At 46.1% G+C, this 19808-nt stretch overlaps 1 protein-coding gene and 4 non-coding genes across 5 annotated transcripts in view; 2 read left to right on the top strand and 3 right to left on the bottom strand.

Annotated features, from left to right (window-relative positions):
* The window catches only part of SUN1 (Sad1 and UNC84 domain containing 1), a 44625-nt gene extending 36594 nt beyond the window's left edge, over positions 1-8031 (bottom strand). The window contains exon 1 of the mRNA XM_075565495.1: positions 7908-8031. The gene's annotated coding sequence lies outside the window, so the exon portion shown is untranslated. The remainder of the gene's footprint in view (positions 1-7907) is intronic.
* A 5438-nt stretch (positions 8032-13469) lies between these two features.
* TRNAE-UUC (transfer RNA glutamic acid (anticodon UUC)) lies at positions 13470-13541 on the bottom strand. The gene has a single exon. It is a non-coding gene; the product is annotated as a tRNA-Glu (tRNA).
* Positions 13542-14290: 749 nt separating this feature from the next.
* TRNAE-CUC (transfer RNA glutamic acid (anticodon CUC)) lies at positions 14291-14362 on the top strand. Its single transcript has one exon. It is a non-coding gene; the product is annotated as a tRNA-Glu (tRNA).
* A 762-nt stretch (positions 14363-15124) lies between these two features.
* TRNAE-UUC (transfer RNA glutamic acid (anticodon UUC)) lies at positions 15125-15196 on the bottom strand. Its single transcript has one exon. It is a non-coding gene; the product is annotated as a tRNA-Glu (tRNA).
* A 3081-nt stretch (positions 15197-18277) lies between these two features.
* Positions 18278-18349, top strand: TRNAE-CUC (transfer RNA glutamic acid (anticodon CUC)). Its single transcript has one exon. It is a non-coding gene; the product is annotated as a tRNA-Glu (tRNA).
* Positions 18350-19808: the final 1459 nt, after the last annotated feature.

Genomic DNA, 19808 nt, shown 5'->3' with positions numbered 1-19808 from the left:
CTGATTGCTAGACTGCAGATATACAATGTTATTCTTTACAAGTTACTGGACAACAGAGGTAATATTTCCTGCATCATGAGGCAGTGGCAAATATTAAAGAATTGTTCACCAGGCTGTAATGCCGATTTAAAAAAATGCAATCTCACAGTCAGACAGAAAACATTTTGTAAAAAGACCAAGGGCCTCATGCAGAGAGCAGCGCTAACAGGGAAAGCGGCATTTTTTGCCGAAATCTGCCTTTAGAAAGGCAGATAATGGAGAGTTTTGAAAGAAGCGCCATTTTTTTTTTTTATTAGCAAATCTCGCTGCGCGGCTGGAGAGAACCTAAATCTCTCCAGTGTTGAAAACGGCCATATTCAGAGAGGCGCGAACGCCATCTAGCGGCTGTTCGTGCCAAAAAAAGGCGCGATTTTCAACATTTTGCTTCGCCAGCAAGAAGCTGGAGCTCGGCGGCCGGTGGGGGAGAAAAAAAAAAACGCGATTTTTTTTCCACAAGTTTCAACAGCGCTCATATCGCCGGTTGAAACTCTCCATATGCAGACAGGATTTTAAATGCAGTTTTATGACCTTTCTGCATATGGAGAAAAAAACTCTCCATTAAAGCTACTTTTTCTTAAACTCTCCAATTTATTCTAGCGCTGCTCTCTGCATAGGCCCCCAAGTGTCTAATCAAGGGCTATGCAACTGGGAAGTTAAGCGCATGTTTTGCACAAACTCAAATGTAAGTTAAGGCAGGGGTGCGCAAACTGGAGGGCGTGAGATTTTCGGGGGGGGGACAGAAGTTAGAGACCCCGCGCTCTCCCCCAAGGTATTTAAATTAAATGCGGGGGGCCGCGCGAGGCCTTTAACGAACTTACCTTGGCTTCCAGCAATGCATCGTTACGGTAACCCGGCGTCGAATGACGCTGCGGTGTCACGTGATGTCACATTGCCATGGCAACGTGGTGTCGTGACCCCGCGGCGTCATTTGACGCAGAGGAGAGCAGTCAGGAGCAAAAGATTACACATCCCTGAGTTAAGATAATGCAAATCTATATGGTACAAATGTTTGCACAACGCAGAAATATAATAATTTAAGTCTTTAAGGGGCCTATGCAGAGAGCAGCGCTTTTTAAAATTGGCGAGGGGAATAAAAAGTTGGTTTAATGGAGAGTTTTATTCTCCATATGCAGAAATGGGCGAAATCCGCTATTTATACCATTACTGCATGTGGAGAATTGTAAATGAGGAGATGCGCGCTGCTGAAAGTGAAAAAAAAAATCGCGCTTTTTTTTTTTTTTTCCCTATGACCGACGAGCTCCAGTTTCTTGCCAACTTTAGTTGGCGGAGCTAATAGTCGAATTTCGCGCCATTTTATTGGTGCGAACAGCCACTAGATGGCGATCGCGCCTTTCTGAATAAGGGCCTTTTTAAAGATTTAGGTTCTCGCCAGCCACGCGGCGAAATTTGTTAAGGAAAAAAAAAATGGCGGTTTTTAATAAACTCGCCATTACCTGCCTTTTTCAAGCTATACTTCGCCAAAAAATGCCGCTTTACCTGCTAGCGCTGCTCTCTGCATGAGGCCCTAAATGTCTAAAAATGTATTGCAGCCCTATATATGCTTAATTTTTGTCTGCTCAGGCCCCTTTATAACTTAGTTGAAGAGTCCTGGTCTAATTGGCTTCCCTAAACAAATCTATACATACTAATAGCAAACATTGTGCCGCTTTTAATATTTGGGAAATAAATTCCAAATTGGATTTTTGAGGGGCTTCTAAATGGGAGTGTATGCCAATTAAGTGTTTTTAGTTTACCCTTAACCCAAAGGTGCGCAAACTTTTGCTTGCAAGACCCCCCCCCCCCCCCGTGTGCAGAGTCATATGAAATCGGGTTGCCATTTGATGCTGCGTTGATAGCAGGTAAGAGAGTTACAGAGGCCTCAAACTCTCCCCGGCATTTAATTTAAATGTTGTGGGGTAGAGCACGGGGCCTCTAAGCAATGTCCCCCCAGAAAATCTCACCCCCGCCTTAACCCATACTGCCCTTAGAGAGCTAGTGAAGATGCAGGGAAAAGAGGGGCTCTAGGAAATGCTTGCACTGCCAAACGGAAATCACTTAAGATCACAACAAGATCAAATAACTAAACACTTCAAGGTGTCACATTTGGATAAAAAGGCATCACCCTTAAACATGCCACTGGTTCATTTTGGTGCTAGGAAGGTTTCCCATTTATAGGTGCAGTTCCTCCTAGGACCAAAGTGTACTAATGCTATTGAGTTAAGGGGCTAAATCTAGTTGACTTTCTACCAATATCAGACAAAGATATTTTAATCAATAATTTAAGCTACTTTAAACATAGAAAGCAGAGAAATGTGAAGGGTTTAACATCCTCTGTCTGGAGGTGCGGCTGAGTGAGTAAAGTCACTGTAAATAATTATGGCATTTGAAGCAGGGGAACCTGGTTGAATTCCTGGTGTCCGCACCTTGTGACCTTGGGCAAGTCACTTTATCTCCCTGTGCCTTAGGCCTGGGACATAGTGTAGTGAAGAGCGCTGGGCCGCACTGACGCTCATGCTCTCCTGCTCTAGCAGGAGATTTTTCGTGTCCCTGCATGAGCGTCAGCGAGCGCGCTTGTGTGCCGGGCGGGAGGCGGGCCTAGAGGCGGGGCTAGGGCGCCACGTCACGGACTGCCATTGGCTTCTGGCAGTCACGTGACTGGCCCTGCGCGGCAAAATTTAAACTTGCCTGTCTCCTGCATTTACACACGCCTCCGCATGCCTGCGGAAGCGCCGTCTGAAGCCACGCTGATAGGGATAATGTTTCCCCTCAGCGCGGCTCAGCACGGTCTTTTTGACCATGTCCGAGGCCTTAGTCAACAAAAACAGATTGTAAGCTCATCTGGGCAGGGACTGTCTGGAAAAGTTCCTATGTGCTGCTTACCACACACACTATACTTTAATTGTGAAGCACTTTGAGTCCCATTGGGAGAAAAGAACGTTCTGAAATAAAGTTATTACTCCCTTTTGTGACATCACTGTGCTTACCAGGAGTTTGCAATGTTAAGCCCCCTCTTCTCCCTATCTTTATTGGCACTGATAAGGATAGGGTGGGGATACAGCTAGATGAAACACTCCCTTTTCAGAGGACCCAAAGAAAAACATTTTTGGTTAGCTATATGGGATTGTACTTTTAAGCAGTACACCCAACTCCCGCATTCACTTTAAATAGATTACAATAGATCTCAAAACATTTTGAAAAAGTTATGCTCAGAGGTCATGTAAAAAGTATTGCATCAGTTCATCATTCCCATCTTCTGAGAAAAAACATATCCTGGCTAGGTCTTCACTCCTGCACAGACAGGCATTTACTGCATCTGATAAGACCGTATCACCCCGGACTAGGCAGCGATGGAACAAGTATCTACATGCTTCCCATCTCTTTATCCAACTTACCCATATGGTGCAAGGGAGGACATGCCAGTTTTATACAGGCAGACACACTCGCAAACAACAGGGGACAGGGAGAATTGATTTAACAGTCTCAAAAGAGCACCTTCTATTACAGCACAGACCTATGCTGGACATAATTATAATTATTTACACTTGTATTAAATACATGGGCTTAGAATAGACTTCCTGTTCTGTAGGGCAGTTCTGTTTTCCGTTTTTCACAAAATCTCTGCCAAGAAGAAATATCAATACCTGAAGCAATGATAATTCATGGTCTCATATCAAGATGATTTTCCTACAATTGTTAATTTAGGAAGTTTTCTGTAATCCTAGCTGTACGGTTTAGTCTTTAATCTGAAGTTTTTTTTATCTGTGTACCTTAACATTTGTATTACATGTACATTTTGTTTTAAACAAGTTTTTTTTTGTTTTTTTTTAAACCCGGATAATTATCAATGTTTACAAATTTGCAGGTTATTCCACCCAATCTGGCGTGAAGTGCCATTGACTTGAATGGCCATAACCACCAGATCAGGCATAAATCATAAATCAAAAACAAGTGAATAATCAAATTATGTATCATAGGTGCCATATTTTGCAAGAAAAACTAACAGTGCAGGAGGAAGCCATGCGAAAAACTAAAAAATTGCTTTAAATAATTACATTGTTGCTGGGTTTTTTTTGTTTTTTTTAATAAATACTGCATTGAAGAAATGTTTATTTAAATAAAGATACTATAGGGTGGGCAATTACTTGAAGCTTATTTTTGTGCCGCACAGCAGGTTAAAGCTGCAGACCAAGCAATATCCTACATGTGTTTTTTTAAACAACTCCGAATGACATTTTTAATGTATTATAATGTAACAAGCATTTATTGTTTCTATAGCAACCATTTACTATGTCACATCCCCTTCCTCTTCTGAAACAGGCTCTGGCACACCCCTTTGAGCCCTGCCCTCTCTCTAGCAGTGCACCAATTTTATCTAGTCACTGCCTGGTCACATGATCTTCCCCACAGAACTGTGCATCTTTGGTTCTCTTCTGCTGCACTGACAGCCATTTAGTGAACCCCCCGAGCCGAATCTTTGCCGGTCAATCACATGAGAACGGATCAATTAGCAACTTCGCCAATTACTTATCATTGTGCGGATCATATTTATTCACATATTAAAGGGTAAAAAAAAATCATTTAAAAAAACGGCAGCTTGAACTGCTGCTTTGAGTGGAACACACCGTGACATCAATTGTCACATTACTATTTGCCATTATCCTAAGTGGTCAGGTTACTTAAATGGCCATTTAGAAGTTGAGTAAAATTTCAAGACCTATGTTATGCCAACAGAAATGTTAATTATAACATTGTGCAGGTTTGTGCCAATTTTGCCTAACCCCTTCAAGTGCCCTAGTGACGTACAATGTACGTCAAGAAAAGTGCAGCCCCGGGACCCTTATGACATGGGGTGGGGAAGGAGTCACCCCCTTCCCAGCCGCTGGAACCCAGAAGTGATTGCTCTGAAGAGCAGTCACGTGATCAGGAAGTGCTGGGTCCGTGACCACAGAGGTGGCACTGAAAGGGTTAACCGATGCGTCTCTTTCAGCCAGAAGGACCTGGTACATTTTGCAAAACTAAGAGCGCCCGATTACACTTTCCAAGTCTGTGACATTTTGCAAAAACCTTGTGGCAACAACGATGTTGAGGAAAGATTAATCTTTTGAGCGCCAGAGCTCACATCATGCTGCTCTGCAATGTAAGCTTGAGGGGTTAAATCATTTACTACTTTCAATAGTAAAGCATCTAATTTGCCAATTATCCGATTCAGAAGTCAGAGCAGTAACATACTCCCATGGCAAACAATCAACACAAGATTTGTCCATTACATAGTAAAGAAAGGATGTCCTGCTACTTCTTTTATTCAATGAAGGTTGAGGCGCCAGTGACCCAGCGAGCCGGGTAAATAAGGCACTTGTTCAGCATAACCCTTACCATAACCAGCACTGTCTGAGGCCTATGTGAAGAAAATACTCATCAGCTAAATAAGGAAGAGGAAGACGGATATAGATAGAGCCTGCTGTTTGGAAAACAATGAAAAGCTCTTTAAAAAATATAAAATAAACGTAAAAAGCTGTCCATGGTTTAGCATTAAAGGAAACAAAAGCATTAACGTGGCAATCTATGCTTTTTGTATTATTTTACTCGGGAGCAGGGGTCTCATGTTAAATCCAATTAATTTCAGCTCCGGGGACCCCCTGCAACTGCAGATACTTACTCTGTAAGGGGGGCCAGTAGCCGCTCTGTTCGGATACCAGGGTTCCTATTGGCCTGAAGCCATGACGTCAGCAGGTTCAGCTTCTTATTGGCCCACGTAACGCGGGAGCTTTAAACTTTAAAGTTCAGCAAGAACGGCTACCTGCACCTACTACGGAGGTATCTATCTCCGGAAGCAGGGGGTCCCCAGACCTGAATTGAATGAGTTCCGCTGCAGAGACTCCCTGCTTTAATCCTGGGATAAATAAATAATAAATAAAAAATTATAAATATATAAAAATAAATTTGCAAAGGTGCTTGCGATTGCTCTTTAAGGGTGGTTCATATGGGGATTACCCTGCTTTACACCACCCCCTCCCCCCAAAACTAATTTGGCTGAACATTGTTAAGGACCAACTATATATCAAGTACAAGGATTTCTGCACTCGCACTGTCCAATGTATCTGTGGTTAACTGCAGATATCTTGCAGCCGTCCGCAGGAGCACTCCACAATCTCCTATAATATATATATATATCTGCAATGCTGCTTTAAAATGCACATCAAGTACCAGCTCTGCAACTATTTGATTACCAGCCGTTGCAGGCTTCTTGGGCAGAGATGAGGGGTGTGATTAGGTGGGTGAACTTTTTTGCCAAAGTTCAAATTTGCCACTACTCTAGGTCGGATGTAGTGTGATGTGAACAAGACTTAGGACGCGCTTATAGTGCCGGCTATGGCGCAGCAAAACAAATGTATTGCGGCCGTCACGTGCACTTATAGTAGAAGCGACGCGACAGCACGACTGCTTGGTCGCGATCGCTGGAAGTCAATTTGATTTTTCCAGCGACCGCAATGTCACCGTCGCTATAAGCGCAGCCTTAAGCCGCGTCCAGGGTGAGAGCTCGCGCGCAGTGTGATGTTAGGCACTCATGTTGCTCAGACTATTTACTGCTAAAATTTGCAGTTGCCCGGGTGGGGGGATGCCCGTGACATCAAGTGAGTGGTTCACCCCCACTGACTGAACCGCACATTGCATCGCGCGACAGACACTTTTTTTTTTTGTCTCTGCAAGCATTTCACTCGGGTATATTCAGCAAAACCCAGCAACAATAACCTGCTCTGTCCTACAAAGCCACCCATAATGTTGTTTATAGACGACGTACATAAACAAATTTGCTTAAACATCTCCAATAACAATTATTTTTATTACCAAGATACGTCTTCCCCTTCAAGGACAATGCTCAACAGATCTCTACAGGTATTTAAGGTGTGTCTTCTAATCTCCCCCCACCCCCAGGTGTGGACATGTTAATCTAACACCTGACTCTTACTAACACTAACTGGCTGAAAGAATGAAAACAACTGCAAGGAAATCTAAATCTATGCTAAAGTTTATATGTAAAAAACAACTACTGTACATGCTCTGCAGGTCTGAATCTTCCGTCCTTGCTAAGCTGTATAAGACCTTATTCTTTTGCATTTGATTGCAGAAATGTGGGCACAAGTCAACAAAATGCAAACGAATAATGTCTTGTGACACTACTTTCTGCAAAGTGGAGCTATTGAATTGATTTAATTTATACTGATTTAAATAGCGGACTGGGAATCCTCAAGAACGGGCACCAGCTGATAAAGAAAAAATACGCTCATCTAAAAAGTAGTTAGATATAAAAAGAGGTATTATAACATGGATATAAATTATATATGAAAAGGCAGTATAATATATTAGTATAACATGGATATAAATATATAGAAAGGCGGTATAACATGGATGTAAATGATATATAAGAGCCTGTATAACATGGATATAAATGATATATAAGAGGCTGTATAACATGGATATAAATTATATATAAGAGGCTGTATAACATGGATATAAATTATATATATATATCCCCATGTTATACAGTGTGTGTATATAAGAGGCTGTATAACATGATGCACGGAGGCGGCCTCTATATGCGGCAGTCTGGGTGGGGCCTAACATACACAAACGGGCCTGAGACAGGAGAGGCGTCACAGCCGCCCCCGCCAGCCCGGCCTCGCAGAACTATGTCCCCCGCGGTAAAGCGGGCCGGGCACACATACAGGACACGGCCGGGGCGCCGCTCTGCCCCCGCGGTACAGCGGGCCGGACACACATACAGGACACGGCCGGGGCGCCGCTCTGCCCCCGCGGTACAGCGGGCCGGACACACATACAGGACATGGCCACTGCGGAGCCGCCGTTACCTCAGGGAAGCTTCCCCGCTGGGCGGAGGGCAGGAGCAGGCCTATTACGTCACGCGGCCGGAGAATGTCTGTAACCGCCCCGAGAGCACAGTGCGGGGGGGGCCGCCCCAGCAGCCCCTTATATAAGCTTCTGTTACGTAATTATCTCCAGGCGGGGGCGCGAGGCGTTGACACCAGCAGCACGTACGCTGCCAGTGACGTCACTGTGTGTGTGTGTGTGTGTGTGTGTGTGTGTGTGTGTGTGTGTGTGTGTGTGTGTGTGTGTGTGTGTGTGTGTGTGTGTGTGTGTGTGTGTGTGTGTGTGTGTGTGTGTGTGTGTGTGTGTGTGTGTGTGTGTGTGTGTGTGTGTGTGTCTCATTTACAATGTTGCATTAGGCTGAGTCCCCTGTGCCGCTGACCGCGCTCATGCTTGGAGAGCGGTGACGTCACCACCGCTCCAAGCATGAGCGCCTGGTGTCCGCGCTGTTTGGCAAGCGCGGAGGGGGAGTAAAACAGGCACGCTCCAGCGCTGCGCCCTGCTCGGCCGGGCGATTCCTGGCCGGCTAGGTCAGCCACGACGTCACGGAGCTGGTTCGGCCTCATTGGGCGAACCGCTCACGTGACGCGCTTACGAGCAGCAAAATCAATTTTGTTTGCTTGGCAAGCGGCTGAGCGCCGAGCAGGCGCGCCCGCCCACCCAGGCCACGTGCATTGTCGCAATGTGTCGAGCGTGAGCTCAGCGCCACCCTGGACGAGGCCTTAGGTTGCGGCCAGGCAGGGAACTCATACAGGACATCGGCGGGTGTGCCGCTCTGCCCTCTGCTCGGCCGGGCGATTCTCATTGGGCGAACCGCTCACGTGACGCGCTTGCGAGCAGCAAAATCAAATTTGCTTGCTCTAAGGGCCGAGCAGGCGCTTGCTTACACTGGACACACACATTGCCGCAATGTGTTTCATCGCGGTGAGTGTGGGCGCCCGCTCAGTGCCACCCTGGATGAGGCCTTAGGCTGCGTCCCTGCTGGCGCTGAGCATGCTGTGCGCTCGTCACTTGCCGCTTTTACTTCCTATACTCTTTATGTTGACGTCCCCGCTCACGCGGTGCACGTGTGCGCACGCTCTCCCAAGCTCGGCACTTGAGACAAAAAAAAGTGACTTTGAAATGCGCTCAACATGCCCCCAATGCCCCCCCGCTCCGGCTTGCAAAATATGCAGGACGCCCGGCGCTCATGCTTAGAGAGTTAGTGACGTCACCGCTCTCAAGCATGAGCGCGGTCAGCGCCAGCGGGGCGCAGCCTTAACTATTTCGAATCATTCCATCAAATCTAAAAAATTGAAACTTTGTTTTCTTGTATTTCTTCCTCATCATTTTTCTTAATGCAGATATTCCTACTTTGCATACAATTTCCACATTGGCTAATGTGTGTTCCACATTTCTAAACTAAATGACATCATAATATACAGGAACATCGCGCAGAGAGGTTAATAAAAAAAAAAATGGTTAGCAAACAAGATGTGTTTACAAATACATGTCTATGTATTGAGGACCATATTGATTAAGGGGTGCTGTGCTATAGGAAAACTCTCGGGTGCAGAAAACACTTTGGGCCATAAGATGTTGGTGCCGGAAAGGGTCATATGGACTCGCACTGCTTAGTAAAATTGGGCCAGTATCTTTAATATGGGGTGTGGCTTTATGTACATCTTCAGCTACTTACATCTTAGGCTAAGTCCCCGCAGGCGCCGGGTGTCAAGCATGAGCACAGGGTGTCCTGCTTGTACGCGGGAGGGAAGGGGGGGGGGCATTGCGGGTAGTTGAGCGCGTGGGTAAGTATAGGTTTTTTGTTTACCTAAGCGCCAATCGCGGGTGAGCATGTGCGCACGAGCGCACCGCGTGAGCGGGGACTTACATATATATATGTAAGTAAGCGCCGCACGCTCAGCGCTAGCGGGGACTCGGCCTTATTTAGCTTTTATATAGCAACCAGTGTAGCTGGCCTGGATTGACATGTCATGGTGACCCCAGGCAGGGTCGGCTCGATGGCAGTACTGTCGCCCCGCGCTTACAGAGGGGCTTCTGTAACTGCCTCTTACCTGTCCGGCGGCATCTCCTCTTTCAGCGTCCTGCTATCATGGCGCTGCCACGTCAAATGGCGTCTGGGGTTACTATGACAACATGACGTCACATAGTGTCGAGTTTTCCATGACAAAGTGACGCCACATGGTGCCGTGATGTCATGTGATGCCGCGACGACATGACGCTGCGTCGTCTGAGGAGATGCCGCGTCACACCGGGTAAGAGGCCCCGCGTAAATCCCTGCACCAAGCCCCGCAAAAGGACAAGCAGGGCCCTGACCTAGGGGTGAGGTTTGCTAGAGACACGCTTAGCCAGCCGTGGGTTTGCATCTTGTTTTATGGGCTCAGTTTAATTTCCTCATATGGGAAATGTATTGGAATGGAATAATGACTCCATGCAAAAGAAATGTGTGCGCACCTATCCTGAGAATGTAACCAGCCAGATATAGCAATAACAGAGGAAACAGGGCTGCATTCATACACCTGAGATAGATGTGGAGATAACTTGCAGTATTAAGGTGTTTACCTACCTCTTAATGCATTAAGTGCTACAAAATAAAAGATTTGCGCAACAAAAGTATACAGCGCAAACTAAAATAGCACCTAGCATCAAACAATGAAGTACTAAATACAGTATGTATAATGTATAATAGTGAAAAAAGAGCAGAATAGTGAAAAATCAAGCGAAAAAAATCGCTGCAGCTGGTTCAGGAGATGTTTCCCAACATCACATGGAATAGATAACACGGGGCTTTTCCAGCGCAAGGTATTCTCAGTGGTATGTGAAAAAAAGCAACCGGAGCATACAGTAGTGCAGACGTGCTAAAGGCAAAGATTCCAAATATGTCAGACTTCCAAAAGCCTACTCACATGGGGTAGGTTAAATCAAGCATGTCTCGGTTAAATCTGATCAAAGTTAGTTCTGTGCTGACCTCCCTGTGTGGAGGGAGCACCAGTAACGCCTTCTCCTGGATAGGAGTGGGCTGAGGCCTTACCCTGTTAGGGGGTAAGGTGTCTGAGGAGGGGTTCTAAGGGATGCAAGCCCTGGGTACTGCCTTCAGGGGAACAAAGACTGATAATGCTTGCTGTACCAAATAAAGTTCCAGTTATACCATCCTTGGTGGTGTCTTTGAAAAGAGTTGCCTGTGAGGACCATCCTGGTCACACCACGATCCTCATGGGATGGAGGAGCTGCGCTGACTACGACCTCCCACCCCCTCTCCAAAGGAAGCTGTGCCATGAGGACTGGATCTGTTCATATATATACGCACGTGCGGTGTTCCAGGGGCCTCTATGGGACCTTAAGGGCTGAACCCCCCACTAAAGGGAGCTGCAGTGTGTTTAGCCGCTATGTACTAAGAAGTGATGCAGGTGTGTTGTCCCAGGGGGCTCTATGGGACCTGAAGGGCTGGACCCCCAACAAAGGGAACTGCAGCCTGCGCCGTGCAACTTTATTCCAAAATGAGTACTGTATGTGTGGGTAGTGTCCGAGGAGGAGCTCTTGACCTTCAAGAAGCCAGGACCTCTGTAGTGGGGTAACTACGCCACAGTTGTAGAGACATAATAGTGGTGAATGCACCATTACTGTGTCTCAGGGCTGTCACTTGGTTGCAGGGTTTTTCAACAGGAAGCTATAGGATAAAAGACCTCTAACTCACCCCACAAATCACTAACACCTTGTCAGATGGTCGGTTTAAACACTAGAGCCTGCAAATTAATCAACTAAAATAAAAGCATAAATCAAATGAAACTGGTATAATGATAATGTGTGTATATTTATAGACACCCTGTCTTATAAAGCTCCCTCCGATGCTGGAATCGCAGATGTAACACACTTGCATTAATTAAGTGATGTTGCACAGAAGGAAAGTTCAGGCCCTTCCTGAAGCATGAAAATGCTGCGATCATATCTTCATGTGCTTAACACTGCAATCTCTCTGCACCCTTCATCAGGACAGCGGAGTATATGTGACCCTTTATTTTTTAATGTTAAAAGGTGTAACAGGGACTTTTCACTGTTTGAGGGGAAACTGCCTCTAAACCCAGCAGTGTGCTGGTTAATTGCACACAGGCAATCAACCTGACGCCACCTGGCTGATTAGGACTTTTTAGAAAAAGCCTGCTCTGAGAAACAGGAAGGAGATTCCTTAGCTGACAAGGGAGCTGACAGAAGGAAAAGGAGGGGGGTGTCCTGATAGAATGACACAAGGGGACCACACTTCTATGCCTGGACCCTCAAGCAGACACCTACCCGAACACCACAGACCTGAAGGGCCACCTGCGTTAAGGTACCGCTGAGACTTTGGGGTGATAAGTGGGTAAGGGTCTTCCCCCCCAGCCTTGCAGAGAGGGACTGGGGAAGTAAGTTAGCCCTTACACAGGGATAGGTGTTTATTGTTTTATGTATATTTTTGTTTGCGGTATTGTTTAAAGGAACAGGTAATAAAGCCTTATTTTAATTTCACCTTAAAACCGGTCTCCATTGCGTACCTCTGCCCACGTCTCTTACAGTGCAGTTCACCCCCGAGCCCCTCACTCCTCTTTGTTTCCATGGGAGGAGAGTAGGCTGACCATATTTCCTTGAGACAAAAACGGGACATTGGGATGGCACCATTCAGCAGACCCCCCCCCCTTCATGATCTACCCCAGTCCAATTCAGCAGTCCCCTCATCATCAACCACCCCCCCCCCCATGCCTACCTGATCGCGGCGGCGGTTTCAGATGAAGGGGCGGCGGCCGAAGCAGCGGCGGCGGGCCTCAGGTCAGCAGCGCGGTGTCAGAATTGCGAGGTCAGACGCGCACTCTAGCAGCAGCATACCCGCGAAGTTCTGGGTTCACACTGCTAGAGCGCGTTACCCTGCTGGAGCAGGGGGGGAGGGAGGGCGCGCTAGTGCGTCCATGTGTCGTCCAACTGCTGGTGTGGGCGCGGGGGGCGTGTTACACTTCTGGAGCGCTCCTTCCCTACCGATGATGGGGGGGGGGAGGTGGAGTGGGGCAGTACGTTGCGGGTCGCACAGACCCGGCGGGCCGCATGCAAACACGGGACAAAATTGACATTTATATTAAAACGAAGGGACGGTCTGGAAATATGAAAGAAACGGTACTGTCCCGTTTAAAACGGTACGTATGGTCAGCCTAGGATGGGATATGAATGGGATATGATATGAATGAACTTCTGAATTTGTAATAAAAAACAGCTCTAATGATCTTTCTCAGTTAATGAGAATTATGAGACTGACGTGCTACTTCCTGCGCTAACGAGGCAGTGTGTACTGTTGGGTTTTCCTGGCAGGACCACTGTGGAGCAATGAATTCACACGGGGGGGACTCTATAACAGGGTTGCGTGAGATTTTCTAAGGGGGCGCAGTGGTTACAGAGGTCCTTCTCTCTTCTCCAAGGCATTTAAATTCTTCCGTTGTTGCCCCACCATAATCAGAGTATAATGTAATTATATGTAATTATGCGCTGGAATTGACAGTAAAACAAATACAAATTGTAAAAGTAACCACTTCCCATACCGGGAGTCGAACACGGGCCACCTGGGTGAAAACCAGGAATCCTAACCGCTAGACCATATGGGACTGTATGTAGCACATAGTGTCAGTTTTATGTGTGTGTACGGTGTATGTAGAAAAAAAAGTGCATAACAGTGTAGTATTTAAAAAGTATTCTTGCAGAGATTTCAGAAGGGTAAGTATTGCACGTAGAGGAATAAAAAATCTTTTCCAGCATGTGTCAAACAAGCAGCACGGTGTTACCACAGCCAAGGAACATCTATCACTGCCGGTACAGCAACATCAGCTGTAAATTCCAAGAATCGGGGACATCTTCTCCCTGGTAGCATATGGATAACGTCCGTCAGGTGAAGGGAATCCTCTGTGGGTCCAGCGTCTGTGAAGATGGTATTAGATTCCAGAATATCCCAATAATAAGCGGGACCGTACTAAGTTACTTTTTGAGCAGCAAGTAAAGTTCCTCACAAACCGCAGAGTTAGCTCAGCGGAAGTTATGTAAGGAGACGGCACAATCAGAGAACCAGACTATTTAGTGGCTTGAGTCGGTGAAGCGCGGACGGGCTTTTCACAGTTGCTCTGTTGCGAATAGCAGAGCAGCTGGCTTCACTTTTGGAGCTAGGAAAGCCTGCGCTGCAGAGACCGGCTGCGGCCAGGGTGAATGAGATTCTGAATTTGTAATAACAAAACACTACAGCTCTAATGATCTTTTTCAGTTAAAGGGTTCTGGGAAATGTAATCCTTCCCTCAACACTGAGTCACTATATCCCTGAGATGCTCCGGAGAATCTACACATAAACCAATCACATGTTTCACGTTCCCTGGTAGTCTAGTGGTTAGGATTCGGCGCTCTCACCGCCGCGGCCCGGGTTCGATTCCCGGTCAGAAAAGCATCTTTTATTTTTTTTTCACTCAAGAATCATGTTTGATATTGTACTTTGCTTTTTTGGGGAGATATTTATAAATTCAATTCTCAAATGAACATATTCTAGTTATTTAAATAAGGATTTTTTTCAGATATTTACTAGAAATAATTCTCTAAGCTATACATGTTATATTTAATACTATAAAAAGCCAGTTATGAGGATATAATAGTATAATAAAAAGATAATATATTAATATAATGATATAACAGACTGTCCTGGTCCCCGGGTAAAGCTGTCGGCGGACCTGAGCCTCCCATGAAGTTTAGGCTTCTATGTTCTATCCCGTTTTATTTTCCTGCGATTATCTGTACCATTTTTTGTATGTACCATTACCCTTCCTAATAAACACAGTGGTTTAATAGCTCACTTGATATGAATAAGATATGAATCGGATATGATATGAATGAACTTCTGAATTTGTAATAAAAAACACAACAGCTCTAATGATCTTTCTCAGTTTATGAGAATTATGAGACTGACGTGCTATTTCCTGCGCTAACGAGGCAGTGTATACTGTTGGGTTTTCCTGGCAGGACCACTGTGGAACAATGAATTCACACGGGGGACTCTATAACAGGGTTGCGTTCGATTTTCTAGGGTGGTTACAGAGGTCCTTCTCTCTTCTCCAAGGCATTTAAATTCCTCCGTTGTTGCCCCATCATAATCAGAGTATAATGCTGCGCTGGAATTTGCAGTAAAACAAATCCAAATTGTAAAAGTGACTGCTTCCCATACCGGGAGTCGAACCCGGGCCACCTGGGTGAAAACCAGGAATCCTAACCGCTAGACCATATGGGACTGTATGTAGCACATAGTGTCAGTTTTATGTGTGTGTACGGTGTATGTAGAAAAAAAAGTGCATGACAGTGTAGTATTTAAAAAGTATACTTGGAAGAGGAAAAGTTTGAAGCAGAGCACCGACTGCAGAACCAACTGCAAGGTCTGCGTACGCACCTCCAGAATGTTGAGGAGAAGCAGCAAATTCTGCAGGAAGACAATCTGCAGGCTGAAAAAGAAATAAAAGGGCTGCAGGAAAGTCTGATTACCCAGTATGTCCCCGCAAAGCAGCATGAGAAACTGAAGGCCACCCTGAGTATCACCAAAGCATCGCTAGAGGCCAAGCTTAGAGCCCAGGTGACTCGACACAAGAGGGAGCACAAGAAGGTCCAGAAACTGAGACAAGTAACTGTGGCCCAAGCAAAGAAATTCACAGGGCTTCACAATACAATGAAAATGTGGAAGCAAGCTCAGAGAAAGCAAAGTGGGCAGATAAACTCCCTGAGAAGAGACTTGCAAGACGCACTCAAAAAACAGGGATCTCTCGCGGATGAGATTACAGTACTACAAGGACAAGTATTGACCCTGACCAAGCATCAGTATCCCACAGCCACAAAAACCCAAAGGAAAAAGGGTACAGTGAGAGTTGGGAGCACTGCTCGCCTAAAAAACAAGATTGCAAAGTCTGAACCACCTAAATAAGCACTTGCTAAACCTTCAGCCACCGAACAAGCAACAAAAAAAGGCATACGTGCAGAATCAAAACCAGAAGAATCCTTAGCTGATGAAGCTGAAAAGATGGGACATTCTCTGGAAGTGGGTGTGGAATTGCAACTCAATCCCAAAGAAAGTGAACTAGCAACTCCATTGAGTGGAAAAAGTGCAGAGAGACAGCTTCAAGAGCAGAAAACTCAAAGGGCTATTCTTAAACACTCTGCAACTGTTGCCATAGAGTCTGCGTACAATAAGAGGAGCACCCGACGCAAGGGAAATCTCATGAACACGCATGCAGTAAAAAGACTATTCTTGGAAAAAGTCCTCCTCGAGCGACTGAGGAGTGCTGATCTCAAGCACCATCGGGAGGAGACACGAATAAACTGGAGAAAGGGCTCCAATCCCAGCGGGACTGAGGGTTCTCTTCCTCCATCCACTCTCATTCAAGTCACAGAAAGATCTCGAGTGAGAGTGGAAGGATGAGCTTTGTTCGTGGCAAGCCCGAGCTTCCCACAAACAGGGGAGGTATGTAACAGGGGACTTATCCCTGTTCACAAATGTGCCTCTAATACAGCAGTGTGGTGGTTAACTGCTGGTAGGCAATTAACTAACACCACCTGGCTGATTACAGGGGTTAGAAAAAGCCTGCCTCTGAGACAGGAAGTGAGACTCCTTAGTCCACAACTGGGCTGAACAAGGAGACAGACGTCTTGAGCCTGCTAAAAGAGACTGCAAGCTGACAACAAGACACAGGGGATAATACTTCTATACCTGGATCCTGACATTGCCTACTCACACACGGGTGTGGACACCAGGAGAACAAAGAAGCCATCCCCTACAGCAACCCAGCTAATAGATAAGACTTTTCTTTTAAGACTATTATCTATGTCTATCTAAGTATATGAATGTCTCTATGTCTCTACGGTGAATCGCTGGGCTAACAACGCAGTTAGAGAGAACTGGATCACAAGTGTATATATACTCCAGAGTGGAGCGGATTTTGTTTACTGATTTACATGTTTGCTGTGTTTAAAGCAACAGGCGCAATAAAGCCTTATTTTAATTTCACCTTAAAACAGTCTCCATTGCGTACCTCTGAACACGTCTCTTACAGTCACCCATAGGAAATATCTGGGACTTTGGGAGTGGGAGGTTAAGGGTAGATATTGGGGGGTAACTAGAGCTAAAATCTGTATAAAATGTTGCTGACCGGAGATACCGGTAGTACTGATATTTTACCCACAAATAGTGTACGATTTGCGGGAACACATCTGTAGATAAAGACGTGGTGGGTTATGGAAGTCCAACGTAAAGTATAGGAAAAACCTGACCTATTTTGTGGTTTACCTGTTCCCCTTTTCCCAGAGACATGAGACTTTGGGAGTGGGAGTTTTAGGTTGGATATTTAGGTCGAAATGTGGTTATCTTTCCTGCAGGAGTTTGGGGGACAAAGTTACCGGTAGTTCCGTAATTCTCCCCGATGTGCAGGCGTGATTTGCGGATACGCGAGGGGAATTACACTGGGGCTACACAGTGTCCCCCAGAATCCTGGTTTTCGAGCCCAAATGTCCCAAACCCATTTCCCCCACATATATAAGGTTTCCCAAGAGTTATACATTTATTAAAACAGTGTGTAATGTTTTATACGATATGTATTAATGCCTATACAGTCAGCCCGGGCATCTACATAGGTGCCGGGATGTCTGCATAGACATCGGAGTTCAAAGGAGACAAAGGATGTCCAGAGGTGAGAAAATCATTTGGTGAGCGGGGAAGGGCGACATACCAGGTCCAGAGAACAAAGGGCACCTTTTGGACTGGCAGACCTGGTGGATCCTGCCCAGTGGGTGGCAATGGGTTGGCTGGGGGAAGATGCTGCTGGTAGGCGCGTTTCCCAATGGCCGATACATATTTCCCCCTCGTCCGGCTTTTTGAGCCGGCTTGGCACGCCCCCTCCTCTGACGTCAGCAACCAGACGATCCCCCATTCTGATTGGCTGCTGGGGAAATTTCCCACGCTCTGATTGGTCGCCGCCCCGACATCAATGTTAGCTCAGCGGAAGTTATGTAAGGAGACGGCACAACCAGAGAACCAGACTATTTAGTGGCTTGAGTCGGTGAAGCGCGGACGGGCTTTTCACAGTTGCTCTGTTGCGAATAGCAGAGCAGCTGGCTTCACTTTTGGAGCTAGGAAAGCCTGCGCTGCAGAGACTGCGGCTGCGGCCAGGGTGAATGAGATTCTGATTTGTAATAACAAAACACTACAGCTCTAATGATCTTTTTCAGTTAAAGGGTTCTGGGAAATGTAACCCTTCCCTCAACACTGAGTCACTATATCCCTGAGACGCTGCCGGAGAATCTACACATAAACCAATCACATGTTTCACGTTCCCTGGTAGTCTAGTGGTTAGGATTCGGCGCTCTCACCGCCGCGGCCCGGGTTCCATTCCCGGTCAGGGAAGCATCTTATATTTATTATTTTTCACTCAAGAATCATGTGTGATCTGTACATGTATGTAAAGCCCTAAGCTGCGGGTCAGGAGGCATCGAGAAGGGCTTTACATACGTGTACAGATCACACAGTCATAATTCTATACTTACCCTTTTCTATCTAGGAAATATAGTTAAAAACATACGGAATAGATTCGGGTTGTATATTGTGAATTTTTGTACTGTGGTATCATTTTTTAATCATATTCTATTTGCTTGAATGTATTTTTCATATGAGCACTCTTTGATTTAACCTGCGGTTAGATGTGAATGTTATCCTGTTTATAGGGGGTTGCGCAACTTAGTTTGCGCATTCGCGCGCCGCCGACCCTATGCGTTACGCGAAGCTCGAGCGCGGTGGTTGAATATGATTGGCGTGATGAGATTGGCTGACGCCGTTTTTTTTTGTTTTTTTCCCCCCCGCCCCTTGAGTTGCCTCCATTGCCTTGACATATCTGCCCACTACTAGGTACTGCGCAAGCGCATAACCAGAGTGGTTGTTATGGATGCCAGGGCTCTGGATTGGTTGCTGGCGGCGGGACCATCGGCTGTTGGCCCGCCGCGCCGATCCCCTTGCCACCGGGTGCTGCGCGGCTTGCGGGCTTGTGGGGCTGGCGTGCGCGTTTTGCTGGTGTTGTGCAACACAATGCGTGCTGTTGCCGCCGATCTCCCGCCCTGTAAGTAGCCTCCATTATCCCAACGGATCTATTCACAGTCAGACACTGCGCAAGCGCTTAGCCTGAGCTGTTGCTAGACCTGTTTGGACTCCGGATTGGTTGCTAGGGGCGGGACTATCGGTTGCTGAGCCCGCACACTTAGTTTGGTCTCTCGCACATCAGGAGATCATTAGTAATTAGAGAGGGTGTGTTATACCGTGACAAAGCGCTCTGAGAAGCGTGAAACGTTGGTGGGGCTTTTTTTTGCCCTTTTCTTGTCCTGATGACCATGAAATAATTATTTTGTATGGGAAACGCACTCTGTTTGTTTATTTTTCTATGGACATTTGTTGTAGTGCTCCACCATTCTCCCTTTTTCTCTTGTCATACCTACTGGACGGAGGCACACCTAAGGACCCCCACTGCTGGATTGCATGGACGTCACTTGCTTGCTACATGTTTTCCTGGCTATGATCTTTAATGGGATTTTGGTATTATCTAGGGTGAGTTATATGCTTATGACTCCTGGTGTTAATGTGTGTCAATTTCTCACTATGTGGCGAGTTCACTATCCAGGAGTCTACACCCAATACCTGTTGTCTTCAATAAAGTATTTATCCTGGGGATCCTTCTACAAGTATTCTTTATTCATTCAATTATATTTTCTGTTATCGGTCTTTAGCACCACGCATTTACATTCTACCAACAATACCTCAGCCGGTTTCGCATGTGCGCCGTGCTTCATCAGGTCTAACACTGCCTGGGAGTGTTCTC

Source organism: Ascaphus truei, chromosome 11 (genome assembly GCF_040206685.1).
Source record: "Ascaphus truei isolate aAscTru1 chromosome 11, aAscTru1.hap1, whole genome shotgun sequence".
Classification (NCBI taxonomy): domain Eukaryota; kingdom Metazoa; phylum Chordata; class Amphibia; order Anura; family Ascaphidae; genus Ascaphus; species Ascaphus truei.
Note: the sequence above shows the minus strand (reverse complement) of the source record. Positions and strands in the feature narration are given on the sequence as shown.